Source organism: Cherax quadricarinatus, unplaced genomic scaffold, assembly GCF_038502225.1.
Source record: "Cherax quadricarinatus isolate ZL_2023a unplaced genomic scaffold, ASM3850222v1 Contig11, whole genome shotgun sequence".
Lineage (NCBI taxonomy): Eukaryota > Metazoa > Arthropoda > Malacostraca > Decapoda > Parastacidae > Cherax > Cherax quadricarinatus.
The window spans coordinates 495,001-512,500 of record NW_027195037.1 but is presented as its reverse complement, the minus strand read 5'-3'; positions in this window follow the sequence as shown (position 1 = coordinate 512,500).

Sequence of the window (17,500 nt, the reverse complement as noted above, 5' to 3'; positions counted from 1 at the left end):
AGCAGTAATAAACTACAACAGCAGTAATAAACTACAACAGTAATAAACTACAGCAGTAATAAACTACAACAGCAGTAATAAACTACAACAGCAGTAATAAACTACAACAGCAGTAATAAACTACAACAGCAGTAATAAACTACAACAGCAGTAATAAACTACAACAGCAGTAATAAACTACAGCAGTAATAAACTACAACAGCAGTAATAAACTACAACAGCAGTAATAAACTACAACAGCAGTAATAAACTACAACAGCAGTAATAAACTACAACAGCAGTAATAAACTACAACAGCTACAACAGCAGTAATAAACTACAACAGCAGTAATAAACTACAACAGCAGTAATAAACTACAACAGCAGTAATAAACTACAACAGCAGTAATAAACTACAACAGCAGTAATAAACTACAACAGCAGTAATAAACTACAACAGCAGTAATAAACTACAACAGCAGTAATAAACTACAACAGCAGTAATAAACTACAACAGCAGTAATAAACTACAACAGCAGTAATAAACTACAACAGCAGTAATAAACTACAACAGCAGTAATAAACTACAGCAGTAATAAACTACAACAGCAGTAATAAACTACAGCAGTAATAAACTACAACAGCAGTAATAAACTACAACAGCAGTAATAAACTACAACAGCAGTAATAAACTACAGCAGTAATAAACTACAACAGCAGTAATAAACTACAACAGCAGTAATAAACTACAACAGCAGTAATAAACTACAACAGCAGTAATAAACTACAGCAGTAATAAACTACAACAGCAGTAATAAACTACAGCAGCAGTAATAAACTACAACAGCAGTAATAAACTACAACAGCAGTAATAAACTACAACAGCAGTAATAAACTACAGCAGTAATAAACTACAACAGCAGTAATAAACTACAGCAGCAGTAATAAACTACAACAGCAGTAATAAACTACAACAGCAGTAATACACTACAACAGCAGTAATAAACTACAACAGCAGTAATAAACTACAGCAGTAATAAACTACAACAGCAGTAATAAACTACATTAGTAATAAACTAACACAGCAGTAATAAACTACAACAGCAGTAATAAACTACAGCAGTAATAAACTACAACAGCAGTAATAAACTACAACAGGAGTAATAAACTACAACAGCAGTAATAAACTACAACAGCAGTAATAAACTACAACAGCAGTAATAAACTACAACAGCAGTAATAAACTACAGCAGTAATAAACTACAACAGCAGTAATAAACTACAACAGCAGTAATAAACTACAACAGTAATAAACTTCAGCAGTAATAAACTACAACAGCAGTAATAAACTACAGCAGTAATAAACTACAACAGCAGTAATAAACTACAACAGCAGTAATAAACTACAACAGCAGTAATAAACTACAACAGCAGTAATAAACTACAGCAGTAATAAACTACAACAGCAGTAATAAACTACATTATTAATAAACTACAACAGCAGTAATAAACTACAACAGCAGTAATAAACTACAGCAGTAATAAACTACAACAGCAGTAATAAACTACAGCAGTAATAAACTGCAACAGCAGTAATAAACTACAACAGCAGTAATAACCTACAACAGTAATAAACTACAGCAGTAATAAACTACAACAGCAGTAATAAACTACAACAGTAGTAATAAACTACAACAGCAGTAATAAACTACAACAGCAGTAATAAACTACAACAGCAGTAATAAACTACAACAGTAGTAATAAACTACAGCAGTAATAAACTACAACAGCAGTAATAAACTACAACAACAGTAATAAACTACAACAGCAGTAATAAACTACAACAGTAGTAATAAACTACAGCAGTAATAAACTACAACAGCAGTAATAAACTACAACAGCAGTAATAAACTACAACAGCAGTAATAAACTACAACAGCAGTAATAAACTACAGCAGTAATAAACTACAACAGCAGTAATAAACTACAGCAGTAATAAACTACAACAGCAGTAATAAACTACAACAGCAGTAATAAACTACAACAGCAGTAATAAACTACAGCAGTAATAAACTACAACAGCAGTAATAAACTACAACAGCAGTAATAAACTACAACAGCAGTAATAAACTACAACAGCAGTAATAAACTACAGCAGTAATAAACTACAACAGCAGTAATAAACTACAGCAGCAGTAATAAACTACAACAGCAGTAATAAACTACAACAGCAGTAATAAACTACAACAGCAGTAATAAACTACAGCAGTAATAAACTACAACAGCAGTAATAAACTACAGCAGTAATAAACTACAACAGCAGTAATAAACTACAACAGCAGTAATAAACTACAACAGCAGTAATAAACTACAGCAGTAATAAACTACAACAGCAGTAATAAACTACAGCAGCAGTAATAAACTACAAGAGCAGTAATAAACTACAACAGCAGTAATACACTACAACAGCAGTAATAAACTACAACAGCAGTAATAAACTACAGCAGTAATAAACTACAACAGCAGTAATAAACTACATTAGTAATAAACTAACACAGCAGTAATAAACTACAACAGCAGTAATAAACTACAGCAGTAATAAACTACAACAGCAGTAATAAACTACAACAGGAGTAATAAACTACAACAGCAGTAATAAACTACAACAGCAGTAATAAACTACAACAGCAGTAATAAACTACAACAGCAGTAATAAACTACAGCAGTAATAAACTACAACAGCAGTAATAAACTACAACAGCAGTAATAAACTACAACAGTAATAAACTTCAGCAGTAATAAACTACAACAGCAGTAATAAACTACAGCAGTAATAAACTACAACAGCAGTAATAAACTACAACAGCAGTAATAAACTACAACAGCAGTAATAAACTACAGCAGTAATAAACTACAACAGCAGTAATAAACTACATTAGTAATAAACTACAACAGCAGTAATAAACTACAACAGCAGTAATAAACTACAGCAGTAATAAACTACAACAGCAGTAATAAACTACAGCAGTAATAAACTGCAACAACAGTAATAAACTACAACAGCAGTAATAAACTACAACAGTAATAAACTACAGCAGTAATAAACTACAACAGCAGTAATAAACTACAACAGTAGTAATAAACTACAGCAGTAATAAACTACAACAGCAGTAATAAACTACAACAGCAGTAATAAACTACAGCAGTAATAAACTACAACAGCAGTAATAAACTACAGCAGTAATAAACTACAACAGCAGTAATAAACTACAACAGCAGTAATAAACTACAACAGCAGTAATAAACTACAACAGCAGTAATAAACTACAGCAGTAATAAACTACAACAGCAGTAATAAACTACATTAGTAATAAACTACAACAGCAGTAATAAACTACAACAGCAGTAATAAACTACAACAGTAGTAATAAACTACAGCAGTAATAAACTACAACAGCAGTAATAAACTACAACAACAGTAATAAACTACAACAGCAGTAATAAACTACAACAGTAGTAATAAACTACAGCAGTAATAAACTACAACAGCAGTAATAAACTACAACAGCAGTAATAAACTACAACAACAGTATCAATATACAACAGAGGTTATTAAAAGTAGCAACAATTATAGCAGCGACAATTTACAGCAATAATTTACAGCAGCGACTAGTTACAAGGGCGACAATTAGCAGCAGAAATATTTCACTGCAGAGACAATTTACAGCAGTGAGAGTTTACAGCAGGGATAATTTACAAAACGTCTCAACAGTGACAATTTACAGCAGCAACTTATTACAACAGTCACAGCAACCACAATAAACAGAAATAATAAAATATAACAACGACAATTTACAGAATTTACAGCAGCAACAAATGAACAGCAGCAGTAATTCACAGCAGCGAGAATTTACAGCACAGCACAGAGCTCTTATTAATGTGACGAACTGAAGCTCTCACAACTTGGCGAGTCAGACGGAAATCGAAGTTGTGACATAAGTTTAGGGGATCAAAGACTCGTTGCTGCCAGAGTAAGTTCTGACACACTATGTTTGGCAGCCAGAGTTAGTCCTGACACTATACTTGGCAGGCAGAGTTAGTCCTGACACTATACTTGGCAGCCAGAGTTAGTCCTGACACTATACTTGGCAGGCAGAGTTAGTCCTGACACTATACTTGGCAGGCAGAGTTAGTCCTGACACTATGCTTGGCAGCCAGAGTTAGTCCTGACACTATACTTGGCAGCCAGAGTTAGTCCTGACACCATGCTTGGCAGCCAGAGTTAGTCCTGACACCATGCTTGGCAGCCAGAGTTAGTCCTGACACTATACTTGGCAGGCAGAGTTAGTCCTGACACTATACTTGGCAGGCAGAGTTAGTCCTGACACTATGCTTGGCAGCCAGAGTTAGTCCTGGCACTATACTTGGTAGCCAGAGTTAGTCCTGACACCATGATTAGCAGCCAGAGTTAGTCCTGACACTATACTTGGTAGCCAGAGTTAGTCCTGACACCATGCTTGGTAGCCAGAGTTAGTCCTGACACTATACTTGGTAGCCAGACTTAGTCCTGACACTATGCTTGGCTGCCAGAGTTAGTCCTGACACTATACATGGCAGCCAGAGTTAGTCCTGACACTATACTTGGCAGCTAGAGTTAGTCCTGACACTATGCTTGGTAGCCAGAGTAAGTCCTGACACCATGCTTGGTAGCCAGAGTTAGTCCTGACACTATACTTGGCAGGCAGAGTTAGTCCTGACACTATACTTGGCAGCCAGAGTTAGTCCTGACACCATGCTTGGCAGCCAGAGTTAGTCCTGACACCATGCTTGGCAGCCAGAGTTAGTCCTGACACTATACTTGGCAGGCAGAGTTAGTCCTGACACTATACTTGGCAGGCACAGTTAGTCCTGACACTATGCTTGGCAGCCAGAGTTAGTCCTGGCACTATACTTGGTAGCCAGAGTTAGTCCTGACACCATGCTTGGTAGCCAGAGTTAGTCCTGACACTATACTTGGTAGCCAGAGTTAGTCCTGACACCATGCTTGGTAGCCAGAGTTAGTCTTGACACCATGCTTGGCAGCCAGAGTTAGTCCTGACACTATACTTGGTAGCCAGAGTTAGTCCTGACACTATACTTGGCAGCCAGAGTTAGTCCTGACACTATGATTGGTAGCCAGACTTAGTCCTGACACTATGCTTGGCTGCCAGAGTTAGTCCTGACACTATACATGGCAGCCAGAGTTAGTCCTGACACTATACTTGGCAGCTAGAGTTAGTCCTGACACTATGCTTGGTAGCCAGAGTAAGTCCTGACACCATACTTGGTAGCCAGAGTTAGTCCTGACACCTTGCTTGGTAGCCAGTTAGTCCTGACACCATGCTTGGTAGCCAGAGTTAGTCCTGACACCATGCTTGGCAGCCAGAGTTAGTCCTGACACTATACTTGGCAGCCAGAGTTAGTCCTGACACTATTCTTGGTAGCCAGTTAGTCCTGACACCATGCTTGGTAGCCAGAATTAGTCCTGACACCATGCTTGGTAGCCAGAATTAGTCCTGACACCATGCTTGGTAGCCAGAGTTAGTCCTGACACCTTGCTTGGTAGCCAGTTAGTCCTGACACCATGCTTGGTAGCCAGAGTTAGTCCTGACACCATGCTTGGTAGCCAGCGTTAGTCCTGACACTATACTTGGTAGAAAGAGTTAGTCCTGGCACCATGCTTCGTAGCCAGAGTTAGTCTTGACACCATGCTTGGTAGCCAGAGTTAGTCCTGACACCATGCTTGGTAGCCAGAGTTAGTTCTGACACTATACTTGGCAGGCAGAGTTAGTCCTGACACTATACTTGGCAGGCAGAGTTAGTCCTGACACTATGCTTGGCAGCCAGAGTTAGTCCTGGCACTATACTTGGTAGCCAGAGTTAGTCCTGACACCATGCTTGGCAGCCAGAGTTAGTCCTGACACTATACTTGGCAGCCAGAGTTAGTCCTGACACTATACTTGGTAGCCAGAGTTAGTCCTGACACTATTCTTGGCAGCCAGACTTAGTCCTGACACTATTCTTGGTAGCCAGAGTTAGTCCTGACACCATGCTTGGTAGCCAGCGTTAGTCCTGACACTATACTTGGTAGAAAGAGTTAGTCCTGACACCATGCTTCGTAGCCAGAGTTAGTCTTGACACCATGCTTGGTAGCCAGAGTTAGTCCTGACACCATGTTTGGTAGCCATAGTTAGTTCTGACACTATACTTGGCAGGCAGAGTTAGTCCTGACACTATACTTGGCAGGCAGAGTTAGTCCTGACACTATGCTTGGCAGCCAGAGTTAGTCCTGGCACTATACTTGGTAGCCAGAGTTAGTCCTGACACCATGCTTGGCAGCCAGAGTTAGTCCTGACACTATACTTGGTAGCCAGAGTTAGTCCTGACACCATGCTTGGTAGCCAGAGTTAGTCCTGACACTATACTTGGTAGCCAGAGTTAGTCCTGACACCATGCTTGGTAGCCAGAGTTAGTCTTGACACTATGCTTGGTAGCCAGAGTTAGTCCTGACACCATGCTTGGCAGCCAGAGTTAGTCCTGACACCATGCGTGGTAGCCAGAGTTAGTCCTGACACTACACTTGGCAGCCAGAGTTAGTCCTGACACTATGCTTGGTAGCCAGAGTTAGTCCTGACACCATGCTTGGTAGCCAGAGTTAGTCCTGGCACTATACTTGGTAGCCAGAGTTAGTCCTGACACCATGCTTGGCAGCCAGAGTTAGTCCTGACACTATACTTGGTAGCCAGAGTTAGTCCTGACACCATGCTTGGTAGCCAGAGTTAGTCCTGACACTATACTTGGTAGCCAGAGTTAGTCCTGACACCATGCTTGGTAGCCAGAGTTAGTCTTGACACTATGCTTGGCAGCCAGAGTTAGTCCTGACACCATGCGTGGTAGCCAGAGCTAGTCCTGACACTACACTTGGAAGCCAGAGTTAGTCCTGACACTATGCTTGGTAGCCAGAGTTAGTCCTGACACCATGCTTTTTAGCCAGAGTTAGTCCTGGCACTATACTTGGTAGCCAGAGTTAGTCCTGACAACATGCTTGGTAGCCAGCGTTAGTCCTGACACTATACTTGGTAGAAAGAGTTAGTCCTGACACCATGCTTCGTAGCCAGAGTTAGTCTTGACACCATGCTTGGTAGCCAGAGTTAGTCCTGACACCATGCTTGGTAGCCAGAGTTAGTCCTGACACTATACTTGGCAGCCAGAGTTAGTCCTGACACTATGATTTTTAGCCAGACTTAGTCCTGACACTATGCTTGGCTGCCAGAGTTAGTCCTGACACTATACATGGCAGCCAGAGTTAGTCCTGACACTATACTTGGCAGCCAGAGTTAGTCCTGACACTATGCTTGGTAGCCAGAGTAAGTCCTGACACCATGCTTGGTAGCAAGAGTTAGTCCTGACACCTTGCTTGGTAGCCAGTTAGTCCTGACACCATGCTTGGTAGCCAAAGTTAGTCCTGACACCATGCTTGGCAGCCAGTGTTAGTCCTGACACTATACTTGGCAGCCAGAGTTAGTCCTGACACTATACTTGGTAGCCAGAGTTAGTCCTGACACTATGCTTGGCAGCCAGAGTTAGTCCTGACACTATTCTTGGTAGCCAGAGTTAGTCCTGACACAATGCTTGGTAGCCAGAGTTAGTCCTGACACCATGCTTGGCAGCCAGAGTTAGTCCTGACACTATACTTGGCAGCCAGAGTTAGTCCTGACACTATACTTGGTAGCCAGAGTTAGTCCTGACACTATGCATGGCAGCCAGAGTTAGTCCTGACACTATTCTTGGTAGCCAGAGTTAATCCTGACATCATGCTTGGTAGCCAGAGTTAGTCCTGACACCATGCTTGGTAGCCAGAGCTATTCCTGACACCATGTTTGGCAGCCAGAGTTAGTTCTGACACTATACTTGGTAGCCAGAGTTAGTCCTGACACCATGCTTGGTAGCCAGAGTTAGTCCTGACACCATGCTTGGTAGCCAGAGTTAGTCCTGACCCCATGCTTCGTAGCCAGAGTTAGTCCTGACACCATGCTTGGCAGCCAGAGTTAGTCCTGACACCATGCTTGGCAGCCAGTGTTAGTCCTGACACTATACTTGGCAGCCAGAGTTAGTCCTGACACTATACTTGGCTGCCAGAGTTAGTCCTGACACTATACTTGGCAGCCAGAGTTAGTCCTGACACTATACTTGGCAGCCAGAGTTAGTCCTGACACTATACTTGGAAGCCAGAGTTAGTCCTGACACTATACTTGGCAGCCAGAGTTAGTCCTGACACCATGCTTGGCAGCCAGAGTTAGTCTTGACACTATACTTGGCAGCCAGAGTTAGTCCTGACACTATACTAGGCAGGAAGAGTTAGTCCTGACACTATACTTGGCAGCCAGAGTTAGTCCTGACACTATGCTTGGCTGCCAGAGTTAGTCCTGACACCATGCTTGGCAGCCAGAGTTAGTCCTGACACCATACTTGGCTGCCAGAGTTAGTCCTGACACCATGCTTGGCAGCCAGAGTTAGTCCTGACACTATGCTTGGCTGCCAGAGTTAGTCCTGACACCATGCTTGGCAGCCAGAGTAAGTCCTGACACTATACTTGCCTGCCAGGGTAACTCCTGGACATCATCCACAACTCGCTCACCACCTCTAATGGACTAAGTATGTGTGTGTGTGTACTCACCTATTTGCTCACCTATTTGTGGTTGCAGGGGTCGAGTCATTACTCCTGGCTCCGCCTCTTCAATGACTGCTACTAGATCCTCTCTCTCCCTGCTCCATGAGCTTTACCGTACCTCGCCTTAAAACTATGTATGGTTCCCGCCTCCACTACTTCACTTTCTAGACTATTCCACGGCTTGACTACTCTATGACTGAAGAAATACTTCCTAACATCCCTTTGATTCATCTGAGTCTTCAACTTCGAATTGTGACCTCTTGTGTCTGTGTCCCATCTCTGGAACATCCCGTCTTTGTCCACCTCGTCTATTCCGCGCAGTATTTTATATGTCGTTATCATGTCTCCCCTGACCCTCCTGGCCTCCAGTGTCGTCAGGCCGATTTCCCTCAACCTTTCTTCGTAGGACAATCCCTGTAGCTCTGGGACTAGTCTTGTTGCAAACCTTTGCACTTTCTCTAATTTCTTGACGTGCTTGACTAGGTGTGGATTCCAAACTGGTGCTGCATACTCCAGTATGGGCCTGACGTAGAAGGTATACAGAGTCTTGAACGAATCCTTATTGAGGTATCGGAACGCTTTCCGTAGGTTTGCCAGGCGCCCGTATGCTGCAGCAGTTATCTGATTGATGTGCGCCTCGGGAGATATGCTCGGTGTTATACTCACCCCCAGATCTTTTTTCCTTGAGTGAGGTTTGCAGACTTTGGCCATCTAAACTATATTGTGTCTGCGGTCTTCTTTGCCCTTCCCCAAACTTCATGACTTTGCATTTGGCAGGGTTAAACTCAAGGAGCCAGTTGCTGGACCAGGCTTGTAGCCTTTCCAGGTCTCTTTGTAGTCCTGCCTGATCCTCATCCGATTTGATTCTTCTCATTAACTTCACATCGTCCGCAAACAAGGACACTTCTGAGTCTATCCCTTCCGTTATGTCATTCATATATACCAAGAACAGCACAGGTCCTAGGACTGACCCCTGTGGAACCCCGCTTGTCACAGGCGCCCACTCTGACACCTCGTCATGTACCATGACTCGTTGTTGCCTCCCTGTCATGTATTTTCTGATCCATTGCAGTGCCTTTCCTGTTATGTGTGCCTGATCCTCTGGCTTTTGCAGTAACCTCTTGTGAGGAACTGTGTCGAAGGCCTTCTTGCAGTCCAAAAAAATGCAGTCGATCCACCCCTCTCTCTCTTGTCTTCTGTCACCTTGTCATTAAACTCTAGTAGGTTTGTGACACAGGATTTTCCCTCCCTGAAACCATGCTGGTTGTCAATTATACACTTGTTTCTTTCCAGGTGCTCCACCACTCTCCTCCTGATGATCTTCTCCATGACCTTGCATACTATACACGTTAGTGATACAGGTCTGTAGTTTAGTGCCTCATGTCTGTCTCCCTTTTTAAAAATTGGGACTACATTTGCCATCTTCCATACCTCAGGGAGTTGCCCAGTTTCGAATGATGTGTTGAAGATCTTTCTTAATGGCTCACACAATATATCTGCTCCCTCTTTAAGGACCCACGGAGAGATGTTGTCTGGTCCCACCGCCTTTGAGGTGTCAAGTTCGCATAGCAGCTTCTACACCTCCTCCTTGGTTATATGTACCTCATCCAGCACTTGCTGGTGCACCCCCCTGCTCTGATTTCCTGGAGTCCTACTGTGTGTGTGTGTGTGTGTGTATCTGCAGACAGTGAATGATGCCACTATAGGCAGTGATTTTGAAGCTTTATTGATATCTATATGCAGTGACTAACAAACACAGGTCTGTATCATTATGCTCTGATTATTAGTTTGTATGAGAATCACATTAGAATGTCAACTACCTCTCGTTAAGTTCACTCCATTAATTTTTATCCCAACAAAGTTGCCAGTTGACAGTGTCCGCCTGTGTACAATGTCTCTGTATATTACTGTGTATTGTTCATGCAGTATTTATGCTATAATTAACAATAAAATATGTCAGCCACTTTCTTCTAGCAGTAGTAAAGTAGACCAGAGTGACAGTAGTAAAGTAGACCACAGTGACAGTAGTAAAGTAGACCACAGTGACAGTAGTAAAGTAGACCAGAGTGACAGTAGTAAAGTAGACCACAGTGACAGTAGTAAAGTAGACCACAGTGACAGTAGTAAAGTAGACCACAGTGACAGTAGTAAAGTAGACCACAGTGACAGTAGTAAAGTAGACCACAGTGACAGTAGTAAAGTAGACCACAGTGACAGTAGTAAAGTAGACCACAGTGACAGTAGTAAAGTAGACCACAGTGACAGTAGTAAAGTAGACCACAGTGACAGTAGTAAAGTAGACTACAGTGACAGTAGTAAAGTAGACCAGAGTGACAGTAGTAAAGTAGACCACAGTGACAGTAGTAAAGTAGACTACAGTGACAGTAGTAAAGTAGACTACAGTGACAGTAGTAAAGTAGACCACAGTGACAGTAGTAAAGTAGACTACAGTGACAGTAGTAAAGTAGACCACAGTGACAGTAGTAAAGTAGACTACAGTGACAGTAGTAAAGTAGACTACAGTGACAGTAGTAAAGTAGACCACAGTGACAGTAGTAAAGTAGACCACAGTGACAGTAGTAAAGTAGACCACAGTGACAGTAGTAAAGTAGACCACAGTGACAGTAGTAAAGTAGACCACAGTGACAGTAGTACAGTAGACCACAGTGACAGTAGTAAAGTAGACCACAGTGACAGCTAAGACACTTGCTTCATTACTAGTTCCATCAACTAGAAGTATATCGGTCGCTATGCGATCTGAAGAGAGTGTCGCTGTAACGCATAACCCGGCCTTCTGCACCTCAACGCGCGCGACTGGAATAGTGCAGAGTGCGGCGTGAGTTTGTAATGCAGTTAAATATTAATGATGAAGATTTGAAGCGACACAGAAGAGGCATTCACATGTCATCATAATATTCAAATTTCTTCAAGAAAAATAACAAATTAGGTCATATGCAGCCCAAATGTAATTCAGACCTTCGACTAAGAAATACTAACTTCGCAGTTACGGTGACTATGTACATGCGCCGAGTAAAGGTTACATGCCACAACCAACAAGGAGATGACCCACATGTGTACACAAGCAATAAACAATATTGATTAATTAATTGTAACTAGCTTATTAAATGCCAGACTTAGCTGAAATATTGAATAGAATATGAGCGGAGAAGCAGCTTATAAACAGTAGGCAGGAGAGGTGCAGCAGTCGTAGGTGGTGTCACATTAGTCCAATGTGGAAGTAGGTCGTGCCCAAGGGTTAGGCGAGTGAAGAATTCCCAAGTATTAAGATCCCAAGAAGTTGCAGTGTCTGACAGGTTTGTAGATGGATGGTTCAGAGAACCGACATGTTGATAAATTAGACACATGTGTAACTCTTGGGTATCTTTATTGAGGAAACGTTTCGCCACACAGTGGCTTCATCAGTCCATACACAGGAGAAACTTAAAGAACAGGAGGAGAATGAGGCAATCAGTCCCTCAACCTTGAGCCGATGTGGTCAGTCCATCAATCTTGAATAGAATACGGCATATGAGCGGAGAAGCAGCTAATAAACAGTAGGCAGGAGAGGTGCAGCAGTCGTAGGTGGTGTCACATTTGTCCAATGTGGAAGTAGGTCGTGCCCAAGGGTTAGGCGAGCGAACAATTCCCAAGTATTAAGATCCCTCAATAAAGATACCCAAGAGTTGCACATGTGTCTAATTTATCAACATGTCGGTTCTGTGAACCATTCATCTACAATCCTGTCCGACACTGCAACTTCTTGGGATCTTAATACTTGGGAATTCTTCACTTGCCTAACCCTTGGGCACGACCTACTTCCACATTGGACAAATGTGACACTACCTACGACTGCTGCACCTCTCCTGCCTACTGTTTATTAGCTGCTTCTCGGTTCCTATGCCGTATTAGCTTCTTCAAAAATTTTTACCAGAAATATTAATCAAAATGTTGAATTTTTTACCAGAAATGTTAATGAAAATGTTGAATTTTTTACCAGAAATATTAATCAAAATGTTGATTTTTTTACCAGAAATGTTAATCAAAATGTTGAATTTTTTACCAGAAATATTAATCAAAATGTTGAATTTTTGTACAAGAGAAAATGCAATAAAGAATATTTTAGCCAATAATAATAATAATAATAATTATTAATAATCCAGCAGTCATAACTATTAGCGTTAATAATTAGCTTAAAGAGAGAAGTCATAATTGACTGTAAGCTATTAATAATACCAGATGACGGTGACCCGTGGCCTGGTAGGTAAAGCTCTTGCTTCACACGGCAACCGTCTGGGTTCGACTCCCGGCGAGGGTAGAAACATTGGGTGTGTTTCTTTACACCGGTTGTCTATGTTCCCCATCAGTATAATAGGTACCTGGGTGTTAGTGGACTGGTGTGGGTCGCATCCGGGAACAAAACTGACCTAATTTGTGGGAAATGCTCAGCATAACAAGCGGCTTTCTATATAGTAGTATGTCAGTGATGTCAGCTATGGTCTGTATACCTTGTACATGTACTTGTATACCTTGTACATGTACTTGTATACCTTGTACATGTACTTGTAGAAATAAAGATGTTATTATTATTATTATTATTATTATTATTATTATTATTATTATTATTATTATTATTATTATTATTATTATTATTATCATCATTATTATTATTATTATTATTATTATTATTATTATTATTATTATTATTATTATTATTATTATTATTATTATTATTATTATTATTATTATTATTATTATTATTATTATTATTATTATTATTATTATTATTATTATTATTATTATTATTATCATTATTATTATTATTATTATTATTATTATTATTATTATTATTATTATTATTATTATTATTATTATTATTATTATTATTATTATTATTATTATTATTATTATTATTATTATTATTATTATTATTATTATTATTATTATTATTATTATTATTATTATTATTATTATTATTATTATTATTATTATTATTATCATTATTATTATTATTATTATTATTATTATTATTATTATTATTATTATTATTATTATTATTATTATTATTATTATTATTATTATCATTATTATTATTATTATTATTATTACGTCAGTAACTGTCTGGAAACATTGATAAGAATTACATAAACGTTAAGTTGGAGTATCGAAAATCTTTCATTTGCATATTCACATTATTCGTCATTAGTTTTTATGTAAATAATAGTTTAGAAACCCGACAAGTTGATAAATGAGTGACCTGTGCAACATTTAAGTATCTTTATTTCTTGCAACGTTTCCAGAAATAAAGTTACCCAGATGTTGCACAAGTGTCACATTTATCATTAGTGTTCCTCATCCAGACGTAAATAAAAATTCTACTCCTGATAAATATTTCGATATCTTATAATACGATGTTAGGAGTTTTGTTGCATAATATCTGCCTATATTTATTAACTAAAATGTTGCATGGAGTGAGATGACTCTGGTGGAGTTAGGATCCTCCTTGCAGGATCTTTTTCACTCTGTGTAATATATTTCTCATGCGAGTCATCCATTAAGTCACACGAAGCGTCAGACTAGGATATCCCAGCTACTCAATTATGTTCCTTAGCCTCAGCAGTACTTGAGACTACCATACATATTTATGTACTGTACTTATCTTGCAAAGCTGATAAGTAGGCTGCAATTATCTTGTAATTAGTTCTTGTATTATTAAATACACATAAGTTTTGTGTGATTAAGGTTCATTTATTTTGTGCTTAGAATTTACAATGTATCCCAGTGAGGTTAAAATTATACTGCAGTAATATTAATGATTTATTTATGTAGGTAAAGCCAGAGTGTAAGAGCTCATCACAGCTTTCACGAGGCTAATCTGGCTAATCAGCTAAAGCCAACTATTGACATTAATTTAATGTACATGTAATTGCAGTGGATTGCCAGATCCTATTAAGCTATAAAATTTAAATAATTTTGCTAGATATATCAGTGTACAAACCTCATAAATGGCAGGTTAAGATGGAAAGGAAATGTAAACTCCGGCTGACTTTAAGGCCATCAAGGCATCATGAAACACAAACTTAGGTCGTGTAGCGAGAGTCATGAGAAATGGGAAGAGGTTTGCGATAATAGTCCCACGGATACACCTCAGTTTAAGCCTCGGGATGAAATCCTAGAAGAGAACTTTCATGTTTACGTGTTTACAATGATTATGAAAGGTTATTAGAAGATTGTACTGAGGTTGTAACCACCTAGAAGAGCAAATGTTTTTGTCGACATCCAGTAAACATTACGCTGACACACTTTACCCATGTTTCATGTCAAACATCCTTGACAAAATTACCTGATAATGCACTGCCTAACTATAGTCTTCTGGCTACAGTGAAAAGCTCTGTCCCACAAGTCACAGTACTCGCTCCCATCCTGTTCCTCAGCCTTATATCTGTCATAGACACAGATGTAAGGCATAGCTCTGTGTCTTCCTTTGAGGATGACACCTGACTTGCCATGACAGTGTCCTCCATCGAAGACACTGCGAGACTCCAAGCGGACATCAACCAAATCTTTAAATGGGCCGCAGAAAACAATATGAAGTTCAATGAAGATAAACTTCAATTCCTCATATATGGAAAACTTGAGGAAATTAAAACTATCAGGGGTATATAACAAATTCTAACCACATAATCTGAGTGAAAAACTAAATTGAAGGACCTGGGAGTGATAATGTCAGAGAATCTCATCGTTAAAGACCACAACAATGTATGTACCTCATCTGCTAAAAAAATGAGAAATTTCAGAACTATGGACGCCAAGCCCATGATGATTCTCTTCAACTCACTTGTTCTCTCTAGGCTGGAATATTGTTGTACACTAACTGTCCCCTTCCAGGCAGGCGAAGTTGTTGACCTGGAGAGTGTACAGAGAACTTTCATGGCACACATAAGTACAACAAAGCACCTTGATTTGTATTCCCTGGAGCCCAGGCGAGAAAGATATAGGATAATATACACCTGGAAAATCTTAGAGGGATTAGCACCAAAATTGAACACGAAAATTACTCCCTGTGAAAGCAAAAGACTCGGCAGGAGATGCAACATTCCCTCAATGAAAAGCAGGGGCGCCACGAGTACACTAAGAGACAACACAATAAGTGTCAGGGGCCCAAGACTGTTCAACTGCCTCCCAGCATATACAAGGGGGATTACCAATAGACCCCTGGCTGTCTTCAAGAAGGCACTGGACAGGCACCTAAAGTCAGTACCTGACCAGCCGGGCTGTGGTTCGTACGTCGGTTTACGTGCGGCCAGCAGTAGCAGCCTGGTTGATCAGACCATGATCCACTATGAGGCTTGGTCTCAGACCGAGCCGCGGGGGCGTTGACCCCTGAAACCCTCTGCAGGTATATTCCAGGTAATGTTATCAGGCGCTCCAACTGTGCTCTCAATTACAAGTATTTTATAACGTATCACTAGTAAATATGTGGAAAATGACTCTTATGTACAGCTCAGGACTTTTAAGGAAACGTTTCGCCACGAGTCTTTTCGCACATCTTGTCGATATAAACGTACCAATTTTCACTCCTAAATGTGTTTCTCGATTTTCTAAGTCATAACAGATATAATACTTGTAACAAATGATTTTAACATTGTTTATGTAGAGAGGAAGATCCTCTGGCCCAGGATCATCAGTAGAGAGGAAGATCCTCTGGCCCAGGATCATCAGTAGAGAGGAAGATCCTCTGGCCCAGGATCTTCAGTAGACAGGAAGATCCTCTGGCCCAGGATCATCAGTAGAGAGGAAGATCCTCTGGCCCAGGATCATCAGTAGAGAGGAAGATCCTCTGGCCCAGGATCATCAGTAGAGAGGAAGATCCTCTGGCCCAGGATCATCAGTAGAGAGGAAGATCCTCTGGCCCAGGATCATCAGTAGAGAGGAAGATCCTCTGGCCCAGGATCATCAGTAGAGAGGAAGATCCTCTGGCCCAGGATCATCAGTAGACAGGAAGATCCTCTGGCCCAGGATCATCAGTAGAGAGGAAGATCCTCTGGCCCAGGATCATCAGTAGAGAGGAAGATCCTCTGGCCCAGGATCATCAGTAGAGAGGAAGATCCTCTGGCCCAGGATCATCAGTAGAGAGGAAGATCCTCTGGCCCAGGATCATCAGTAGAGAGGAAGATCCTCTGGCCCAGGATCATCAGTAGAGAGGAAGATCCTCTGGCCCAGGATCATCAGTAGAGAGGAAGATCCTCTGGCCCAGGATCATCAGTAGAGAGGAAGATCCTCTGGCCCAGGATCATCAGTAGAGAGGAAGATCCTCTGGCCCAGGATCATCAGTAGAGAGGAAGATCCTCTGGCCCAGGATCATCAGTAGAGAGGAAGATCCTCTGGCCCAGGATCATCAGTAGAGAGGAAGATCCTCTGGCCCAGGATCATCAGTAGAGAGGAAGATCCTCTGGCCCAGGATCATCAGTAGAGAGGAAGATCCTCTGGCCCAGGATCATCAGTAGAGAGGAAGATCCTCTGGCCCAGGATCATCAGTAGAGAGGAAGATCCTCTGGCCCAGGATCATCAGTAGAGAGGAAGATCCTCTGGCCCAGGATCATCAGTAGAGAGGAAGATCCTCTGGCCCAGGATCATCAGTAGACAGGAAGATCCTCTGGCCCAGGATCATCAGTAGAGAGGAAGATCCTCTGGCCCAGGATCATCAGTAGAGAGGAAGATCATCTGGCCCAGGATCATCAGTAGACAGGAAGATCCTCTGGCCCAGGATCATCAGTAGAGAGGAAGATCCTCTGGCCCAGGATCATCAGTAGA